Genomic DNA, 10,759 nt, shown 5'->3' with positions numbered 1-10,759 from the left:
GAGAGATTGGAGCGCCCGAACTCGGTCGAGTGTCCTTACTTGGAGCTGGCGGACGCTCGCCCCACAAGGGGTCACAGCTCAAGATCGAAGAAGCCTCAAGTCCAGAAAACTGTGAGGGCAAACTTTTCGGAGTGAGAGTTGTGAACTCTTGGAACAATCTACCAGAAAATGTTGTGACGGCACCGAGTGTGAGCTTTTTCAAGACCAGACTTGACCAACATTGGAGTGGGTTCAGGTACATCCAGGAGCCGGTGCATGCCCAGTACTTGCCAGAGACGTGACCGATCGCCCAAGCGGCTAACAAGCCGATCAGTGGTGAAGAGGATAAAAGAAAAGTAAAAGAACATGTAGGTAATAAGAGCCAGTACAGCTGTAAGTATTGAGGAAGACTGGTTAATTTGTTACGCTTTAGATAGAATAGGTTTAATATTTGACTAGTATGTGTGTAAAATACTGGATCAAAGCAATAATTGTTTAAATAATAATGTACAGCCATAAAGTCGTCTAATATGTAATTATTTTGACTCTTCCAGGTAAAATGGGAAGAGACGTCGTTCGGTTCCTACTGTCGTTGACGACTGCGGCGTCGGCAATGCAGTGTTGCACCGGTGTGTTTTTCTATTTGTTACTCTGTTTAAAATCCCAGGTTACGTTTATGGAGATTATATATGGCAATTACTAAAGGCGTTCCCGAATTATACATTTAGGGTAAAAAAAGAATGTGCCACAATAAAATGGTAGCATTGTATACTAACGATGGTGTTACTTCGTAGTTGTAAGGTTTGAGAAGTTGATTTGTCGGTCTACCTAAATGAGTCATGATTCACACCCCTCGAGGAAAGCGTAAAAATATTGCCAAAAAAATTAAGACTTGCTCGGTTATATTGTGCTATAAAAGGTTAGAAAGAAGTTGGTATGTCACTCGGTAGAAATGAAAGCGGTATGTGTTTCCCACATAAGTGTTCTCGTATCTTACCCCACTTAACGGCCTCCCTTGACTTTACCTTAAAGATTTGTGAAGTTGTTTGTGTCATTGGTGTAAATTAGTTTGGAAAGGTTTAATAAGTATTGAGGGGGAGGGGAATGGTCGGTCCTCGGTGTCGTCCACGAACCCCGAGACTGTCGACGACATAAAATTGGGAAAGACTATTTGTCATTGAGCTGTAAATAGGTAGAGGTGGCAAATGTTGGTTCTGTAAAAGGTGGTGTGTTGTGAAGAAGTTTATTATCTCTAGTTTTGGTGGTTGTCGAATGATGGCGAGTGGTCTGTGCTAGAGTGAGTAGAGGTGACGTGTTGTAATTTGGAGTAAAAATGTTTTGGCCAAAGATAGTGTATTGTGGAGACTTTAATTTAGAGAATAGATGGATAAAGTTTTGATAGTTGAAAAAGTAAAAAATTGAGGAAAGTCTGGAAAATAGAATGTATAAGTTTAATTGTTGAAAAGTCCACGAAGGTAGGTTAATAAGGATAGGGTTGTAGTGAAGGTTTAATTGGGTAGTTAAGTGGCTTGATAATTAATGAATCAGAAATGTAAAATAATAGAGATTTTGAAATTGGTGTTTTTTGTAAGGTAAATTTGTCCCCGTTGAACGTGATGTTGTAAGTTTTGGTCCAAGAAAAATGTTGAATTATGCTCATAGTTGACTTATGGGGCATTGTTGTTATGGTCACAATGACTGCTGGTTTGTTTGAAACCTGATGATTCATATTATGCTCCACGCCCTCAAAACATGTGGATAACTGGTGAGTTATCCCTGGGAAGAAACCATGTTTCTCTGGCTTAGGTGCCGTCCATTTTCTCTGACTTCCTGAAACCAACCTCTATAAAGTAAATTTGAATGTAAGAGAGAACACCACTGTTTTGAGTCAACTTAGATATGTTTGATTACAGTTAAAGCATACAAGATCCTTTGTGAGTGATGTTGAAAGCTTCAGCTGTCTTTATTGTTAGTAACACTTGTCAAGTAAGTGAGAGTCGAGTCTGCCAGTACGAATGGCATCTCACGATGTCGTCCTTGGGGATAGCCACGAGTTTCCAATTGCTACTGAAGTTAGATTATTTTGATTCCCAATCCTCAGAGAATCTGATATTTGTAGTTTAGTTATTGTTACAGGTTGACAACCCTTTATCCGAAATTCCGAAAACCGAAAAGCTCTGAAAACCGAAAAAAAAAATTGTGGAGCAATTTTTTTAAGATTAGCCCAGGCACATGTCACTGACCCACATCAGGGCCTGGGGGGTGAAAATGTAATAGTAATATTTAATTATAATAATACAGGTAATAATAATAATAATACAGTAATAATAATAATTACCTGTATTCATAGTAAATAAAATAATAACAATAATACTGTAATAATGAAATAATAATAATAATAAAGAAATACAAGAATGAAAAAAAAGATCAAAAGTGAGAAACATGACCTAGACCTATGAATTATTATTATTATTATTATTATTATTATTATTATTATTATTATTATTATTATTATTATTATTATTATTATTATTATATTTTAGCCCCCAGGCCCCAATGTGGGTCAGTGACCTGTGCCCGGGTGGGCTGATCCCCCTAAAAAAAAAAAAAAAAACATTCTGAAATCCGAAAAATTCCAAAAACCGAAATGCATCTGGTCCCAAGGATTTCGGATAAGGGATTGTCAACCTGTAGTTGTCTATTTTAGAAAGTCATTAATCTCCGGAAAAGAACATGTCACACTCATATCTTGAAGATCTCCACGTATACCTATAAAGGCTCCTTGTCTAGTGCTGATGTTGAGAATGACTTTAACAGCGTGTGTATTTGATGCTCATTTTACTTTTTCTTGGCAATCTCTATCGCTGATTAGTTTATAAAAATAGACATAAGAAATTCACCTGAGCTATTGCATTGATTCTCATAGTTAAATGTACAGCGACCGAGTTGAATGTAATTTCTGTCATTGCGCGATTAACCTTTCTGGTGTCATGGTGACATGGCTAGTCTGTTAAAACGTAATAATTCATATTATGCTCCAACCCCACAAAACCTGTAAACCTTCTCCCAGTTGAAACATTCGTTCTCTTCAGGAGATCTGAGTCCTCCGTTTTCTATGTCGCATTACCGGAGAAACTTCACAGAGGGGAAATATAGGATAGTTATTGTATATAGGACTCGCCGTATTACTGCATAATACCAAAGACATGCATGACAATGTTTTAGTCAACACAAGGGAATTGAGAACTAATCATAATGGTTCTTCATTTATTAACTACGCTACTCAAATTGAACAGATACACTTCAAAACAATAAACCTAAATTCCTAGCTTGCTAACCAAGGGGTCCATTACTCACAATACATTTCGGGAAACGGATCAAACCTAGCAGGTACTGACGTTATAGCCGCCATATGAGGAGGTGACACCCAGGACACCCACACTTAACTCTTACCAAACACAGACTCAGCTTCTCAAACGGCATCAACCCACAAAGGACACCACAACTTTCATGAAGTCACTCCTCATAGGCTTTCTTATTGGTCAAAGACAGACCTAAGGCCTTCATACTATTGGCTTAATATTGGCGGGAAGTCTCGAGTGGTGGGAAACTCCTGACATTGTTACGAGATTGCGGCCGCATTACCGCTGGGAAGACAAAGTTGTGCGTGCCTAGGTGCCTAATTATCTACAAAACGAACCATTTGCACAAGAAATGATTGTCGTATCAGAACTCACCGATGATAATAAAGAAAGAAAATAAACGGTAAAACAAATAACTTGTCTGTGGGTCGGTTGTCAATATTAACCATAAATTAACTAAGGTTGCTCCTTCCCACGATTTGGTCTCCTAAATTATTAGCAGGTCTAGGTTAGGTTGGTGTTATGAGGTTTAATCATTTTGGTTAAATAAGTTAGGGTGCTTTAGGTGATCTATTGTTTGCTTAACTTTACTGCACTTTTAACTTGTTTGCCACCAATTGGTCTGTTATTTTAATAATTTTTAAATTAAATTATTTAAATAATCAACTGAGGGTGAGGCAAGTGATCATCTGGATTAAAGTTATTGTGTGTTATGTTTTAAATGCAGGAAAGTGGTTTTCTTACCGTAGAACTCAGATACCTTCACACTGGTTACTCACCCAGGAGATTATGGTGTATCACTACATAGAATTTCACTCTGCTTCCGGCATTCAATGCGTTGTGTACTAGATAAATGATGATTTAATGAATTCCTTTAATTTCCAACATCCATCAAAGTTATTGGTTATACTTTGTCATAACCAAATAGTCATTACCTTTGGTAATAATAATAATAGAGGGATCACAGATACGGGCAGATCATTGCTCTTACGTTTATTTGGCACAATTCCATACACTGGACTTATAATTTGCATGGATAGGTCAGTCACTCACATTCACGCCACAGTACCGTAAGTTATAAGGGAGATTTTGTCAACCTGGAGAATTAATCGTTTAGATCTATTAGGCCGGCCTGGAGTGCAAACAGGCCCTCACCATTGATCACTTCCATTACAGGATGTGTTAACACGTCGCTGGACTTAACAACAATCTCGGGGATTTGCACACACAGACTCGTAGCACTGGTAGGACTGTATGGTCCCTGTTCTAAATCCGCGGAGCAGGAGGTCTTCTATAACCCAAGGTCTAAAGCCTACTGGCTAAAATGTGGTTTTGAGGCGTGAGATGACCCCTGGCCAGGTACCTTATCTCTACCTAAACAAACATTTGGGATGGGTTGTGCGGGAGGCCCAGCGCAACCCATGACATTGTGGTAAGTACAGGTAGATGTTAATACCCCTGTTTTTAAATACAGTTCTGTACAGATATTTGTATTTATTTGTGAACCATTACAGTAGAGTACAGTACCATAACATGTAATAAACAGCAACCCTAAAAGTCATGAAGAACACTTGAGGGTTTGTTCCTACTGCTGTATGTCCAATAATGGCATACTAATTATTTAGGGTCTTTGAATAAAAATAATTACTCTGTAGGTAGTTATAAAAAGTAATACTTTACTGATTTTTTTTATTTTTTTATCGTTTAGTGAAAATTTTGTATAAATGTGTACTTACAGGCAGTGGCCTTCATCTTAATTGGTGTTGCTGCAGCAGCAAAAGCAACATCATTCGTCACCTCCCTCTCTCTTGTGTCTGTCATCATCGCCTGCGGAGTCTTCCCGTCGCTCGTATCCATAGTGGGTCTTGTGGCAAACGTCATCAGGTAAATTGCCGTTGTACATTATTGACTCGTGTTATACACAAGTTATTATCTCAAGTTATGGAAAATTAAAACTGAATAATTACTGAACATTAAAACTTTTGTCTTGAGGAATATATAAAATTTGTGATAGCTGCAGTAATTAACATTCTTTGCTCATTCAAATGCATTCCAGTAAGTGTGTTTTTGTAGTGTTATTTGACCTTTGTCCCTCATAATATTTGTTAGAATGAGTTTCTTAAAGAAAAATTTAATGGGAAATTATTGATTAGTCTGCAGGTGCATTAATGGTGAGTATTTGGGGAGCCCTTAACGTGAGTGGACTAAGTGTGCAGTATGACTTTCTTACTCATAGAGCAAAAACTGGATTGTTTTGTAATGGACCAATGTACAGCTATTGCTCCATTGAAACTTACCGGTAACTTTTACTTTTATCCTCTTCGCCACTGATCGGATTGTTAGCCGCTTGGGCGATCGGTCACGTCTCTGATTACTTTTCCTTTTCATTTTTCTTCTTCACCAAAAGATCGGCTCGCTAGCGGCCCGGGCGATCGGTCACGTCTCTGTCACGCACTGTTGGCAAATACTGGGCATGCACCGGCTCCTGTGTTGGTCAAGTCTTGTCTTGAAAGAACTCACACTCGGTGCCGTCACAACACTCTCTGGTAGATTGTTCCAAGAGTTTACAACCCTCACTCCGAAAAAGTTTGCCCTCACGGTTTTCTGGACTTGCGGCTTCTTCAATCTTGAGCTGTGACCCCTTGTGGGGCGAGCGTCTGCCAGCTCCAAGTAAGGACACTCAACTGAGTAGTGCCCCCTGAGATGCTTATACACCTCAACTAGGTCCCCCCTTGCCCGTCTGTAGTATAAGCTTGGCAAGTTCAGGCGCTCCAATCTCTCAGGGTATCTGAGGTGCCGAAGTGCAGGCACCAGTCTGGTGGCCCTCCTTTGAACATTTTCAACCAACTGACAGTCCCTAGCATATCTCGGGGACCAGATTGGGTGACAGTATTCCAGATGGGGAAGCACTTTACTCCTGAAGATCGTTACGAAGGACGGACCGTCTAGATATATGAACGACCTTCTTATAAGACCCAATAATTTATTTGCCTGATTTACCTTCTTCTCACAATGGCCCGAGAACTTCAGCTCATTGTCAACATACACACCTAGGTCCTTGTCACACACAGTCTCAACTAGTGCAGTTTCTTCATCCCGTTGGGACATATGATAACCCTCCTTACCGTTGGTACGCCCCAGGTGCATCCTCTTACACTTCGTGACATCGAATCTCAGCAGCCATTTCTTCAACCATTCCTGGAGCCCACAGAGGTCCTTCTGCAGTTCGTTCTTCACAGTCCGCTTGGTTCTTAATTTCCCGAAATAACTTGGCGTCATCGGCAAACATTTGTATGGAGGAGTGTACAACGTCAGGCATGTCATTTATAAAACAAACAAACAGCAGCGGGCCCAGTACACTGCCCTGTGGTACCCCACTTGTGACAGGTACAGATGACGATTTCGTACCATTAATCACCACACACTGCTTGTGGTCATGTAGAAAGTCTTCTATCCATGCTGGGACATTTCCCCGAATTCCGTACCCTTCCAGTTTTATTTTCAGCCTTTCGTGGGTTACACTGTCGAAAGCCTTGGCAAAATCTAGGTATATATTGTCGATATTACCACCCCGTTCCAGAATATGGGTCCAAATATCCAATACCTTGAGCAATTGTGTTATGCAGGAGCGCCCCGGCATAAAACCGTGTTGGCAATCTTTTACAAGGTTGTTTCGTATTAGATGTTCCATTGCGGCATCTCTGATAATACTCTCAAGTACTGAATAACTATTAATTTATGGACATATTTTTATCATAAACTGTTGTGTATATTAAATGTTTTTGTATGTTTGTTCCAGATGAGTTAACGACTAAACCCTTGAGAAATTAACAACTGGATCATGGAGACTCTGCTGCTACAAGTATGTCTTTATGTCTGTCTAACTGTCTATCTTTATCTATCTGTGTTTCTATATCTTTCTATCAGTCTTTCAGTACCTGTATGTCAGTCAGTCTGTCTGTTTGGTATCTATATCATCTGTCAGACTGTCTTTATATATACAAGTATCTGTCTTATCTATATCTATACTATCAGTAAGAAAGATATTGACAGTGAGTGAGGAAGGTGGGTACACAAGAGGTACAGTGAGTGAGGAAGGTGGGTACACAAGAGGTACAGTGAGTGAGGAAGGTGGGTACACAAGAGGCACAGTGAGTGAGGAAGGTGGGTACACAAGAGGCACAGTGAGTGAGGAAGGTGGGTACACAAGATGTACAGTGGAGTGGATGGCAGACTGCAGGATGTTGCTGACTGTAAGTGTTATGTATGCGCAGGTAAATATGTGTCCACGACAAGACTGAAGAAACTCAACACTGAAGATTATCCGTGGACTGTGTGGATGAGTTCTGCTGCCTGGATGACATGATCAGTGCTGGAGGGGGTGCTGAAGGCTGCTGTGTTGTGAGTCATGGAATGGGTTCTGCTGCCTGAGTGACATAATCAGTGCTGGATAGGGTGCTGAAGGTTGCTGTGTTATGAGTCATGGATGAGTTCTGCTGCCTGGGTGCCATGATCAGTGCTGGAGGGGGTGCTGAAGACTGCTGTGTTGTGAGTCATGGAAGAGTTCTGCTGCCTGGATGACATAATCAGTGCTGGATGGGGTGCTGAAGGTTGCTGTGTTGTGAGTCATGGAAGAGTTCTGCTGCCTGGATGACATAATCAGTGCTGGATGGGGTGTTGAAGGTTGCTGTGTTGTGAGTCATGGATGAGTTCTGCTGCCTGGGTGACATAATCAGTGCTGGATGGGGTGCTGTTCATTTTCAAGTCATAAATGGCTGGAGGAAGTTTAGGGAATTCTTGTCTTTATTGTCAGCATGGGGACTTTCCCATCACATGAAAGGAAGAATGTATACAACTGGTGTGAGAAGTTCGGTGTTATATATCCGTGAAACATGGGCAGTTAAAGAGGATGACATATGCAGTCTTGAGTGAACTGAAATGAGAATGGTGAGGTGGATGTGTACTGTGACACTGAAAGATGAGAATCACCGTTCAGAGCTAAGAGGGCGGCTGGGTATTGAGAGTATCAGCCAAGATTTACGTATAAGTAGACCGAGATCGGGAGTGTGGGGAGAATGGATGAGACCAGCTGGGTTAAGTGGTGCATGAGTCTAAATGTGGTGAGGAGGAGAGCCAGTGGTAGGTGGCCAAGATTGACATGGGGAGAAATTGTAAGAAATGATCTTAGAACCTGACAAGACAGACTGCAAGAGATGGTGTGGAAAATGGCTGTATGATTTGGGTGGTGATGATGATTTTGTTCTATCTTTCTATCTAAGTTTCAGGCTATCTATCTATCTATCTATCTATACTACTGTACTGTATTTCTCACCATATTAAAGGCAACCACAGATATAGATATAGCATGAAAGGTTTATAGTCTCAAGAAAGTTCACCTAAACTAAACTTTCATGAAAGGAACAAATATTTAAATGAGAAAAATTGCAGTGTGTTCCATAACCTGTACAGTACAGTTGACCCTCGCCAATGTGAGGAATGGATAAAACTAATGATAATAAATAAGAGGAAGGACAAAATACTGCATGCCATTTGACAACTGTTTCACTAAAGATATGGGAGACAGGGATGTGCTCCCCCCTCGTGGGCTGACTCCTGCCGACGTAACAAAAGTTTATTGTGTGTTCTTTTTTACCTACAGTTATATATGATATAGGGTGAATTATAGAGACATTTGTTAGGTTAAAAATATGTCTTATATGGTGGGAAATATGGTATATCTCTCTACATCTTTCTGTCCATCTGTCTACAGTATATCTGTCTTATATGTACTGTAGACAGAACTACTGTACTAACCATGATAGACAGTTGACAATGCATGTGATTAATACCTGGAATACAAATATTTGCAGGAAAATGTCCAATGTATTCAGCACCTAGACCACTTTAGTGATATAGAACCATGAAAATATTGTTTATTGTTTTTATACCAAAACACTGGTGATTGTCTCTCAGATACATCAGGAGTTGTATATCTTTAGTGGTGCATTACTGTGTCCTGGGTTCATTGCCCAGCCTGGGACAGATGTTACCCTTACTAGCAAACATGGCAGGTTTTCTGCAGGTACAATACTACAGTTTCCTCCCATACTGTACAGTTTTAACAGACCAACTGCCCAAACGGCTCATTACTGGTAATTACGACATTTATGCCACTGATGAATGAGTCTTGATCACACACAACTATAAGGCGGCCTTCTCTTGCCACTCCATCTCTCCTCTGGCCTTTATTGTGTAAAAGCCAAGAATTATTATTGTGTGAGGATGTAGTGGATCTCTGAGGTGACAATGATAAATATTTTGGCGTTAAGTCGGTGGTGTGGTACTGTGCAGGTCTGACCCACCTGTTACAAACTACTGCAGGGAGTGAAGACCTTCCTTAAAAGGTTTAACTTGGCAGGATTCAGAAGGTCACAACACAGACGTCCTCAACGGCACTTGATGGTTTATAACAGCCATTTATTATTACTTACTTTTGACCTTGATGATGTGGTTCAGCCATTATCAGATGCAGGTCAGGAACACAAAGGACTGTTCCTTTATAATGCTCACTGAGTAAATGAGGATAGTTGCTTCAAGGCTCCACTGGGCAGATTGTTACCAGGTTTTATTTTCAATTCACAATTATTACATGGAATTATACATTTTCCACAATATATACTGAACTGTATACCTGTGTTGTCTATATACATGGTGAACTGTAAACCTGGGTTGTCTATATTGTTTTAGCTGTGGTAAGATACCAAACTATCTCACTTGTTAACACTTGCCTCAACGAGTGTAGGTTAGTCGCTGGTACCTTTGATGCAGCTGAGTGAGATATATGGTCATCTCACGTCATGTCACCTTTGATACAGCTGAGTGAGATATAGGGTCATCTCACGTCATGTCACCTTTGATACAGTCGTAGATAGTTTAAATCGTCACAGCTGTCCTGAGTTGTACTTGTAATTATCTTAGCTTGTAAGTTAAGCAAGACACACAGGTAATGTTCTCTTCACTCGTTGTTCCTTGGTTTAATGTAAACACACATGCTGATTTAATAGTTATATTGGGTAGTAATGTCTGCACAATTATTTGGTATTGACAGACTAATGAGCATTAGCTATTTGCTTGTAATTAGCTGATATAATTAGAGAGAGGTACAGCCCGGAGAGCTGGTCTCACTTTAGGGCATCGTGTCGGGCTGAACTCTCTTAACATAAGAACATAAGAATGGAGGAAACTGCAGCAGGCCTATTGGCCCATACTGGGCAGTCCCGTTTACACCCAACCCCTATTGCTCATATGAGCATCCAACCTATGTTTGAAGCAATTCAGCGTATTCGAGTTAATGATGATATTTGGTAACTTGTTCCATTCATCCACTACTCTGTTTCCAAACCAGTGTTTACCTATTT

The 10,759-nt window shown here is 40.3% G+C and overlaps 2 long non-coding RNA genes across 2 annotated transcripts; both read left to right on the top strand.

Moving 5' to 3' along the window:
• The first annotated feature begins 235 nt into the window (after nt 1-235).
• LOC121878822 lies at nt 236-4,574 on the top strand. The gene is made up of 3 exons (XR_006091230.1): nt 236-372; nt 534-608; nt 4,518-4,574. It is a non-coding gene; the product is annotated as an uncharacterized LOC121878822 (long non-coding RNA).
• Nucleotides 4,575-4,717: 143 nt separating this feature from the next.
• LOC121878821 lies at nt 4,718-7,296 on the top strand. The gene is made up of 3 exons (XR_006091229.1): nt 4,718-4,773; nt 5,080-5,225; nt 7,141-7,296. It is a non-coding gene; the product is annotated as an uncharacterized LOC121878821 (long non-coding RNA).
• The last annotated feature ends 3,463 nt before the right edge of the window (nt 7,297-10,759 follow it).

The sequence above is a fragment of the Homarus americanus genome, unplaced genomic scaffold (genome assembly GCF_018991925.1).
Source record: "Homarus americanus isolate GMGI-L3 unplaced genomic scaffold, GMGI_Hamer_2.0 scaffold12527, whole genome shotgun sequence".
In the NCBI taxonomy this organism is placed as follows: domain Eukaryota; kingdom Metazoa; phylum Arthropoda; class Malacostraca; order Decapoda; family Nephropidae; genus Homarus; species Homarus americanus.
The sequence above is the reverse complement of the archived record's forward strand: the minus strand, read 5'-3'. Positions and strand labels throughout refer to the sequence as shown.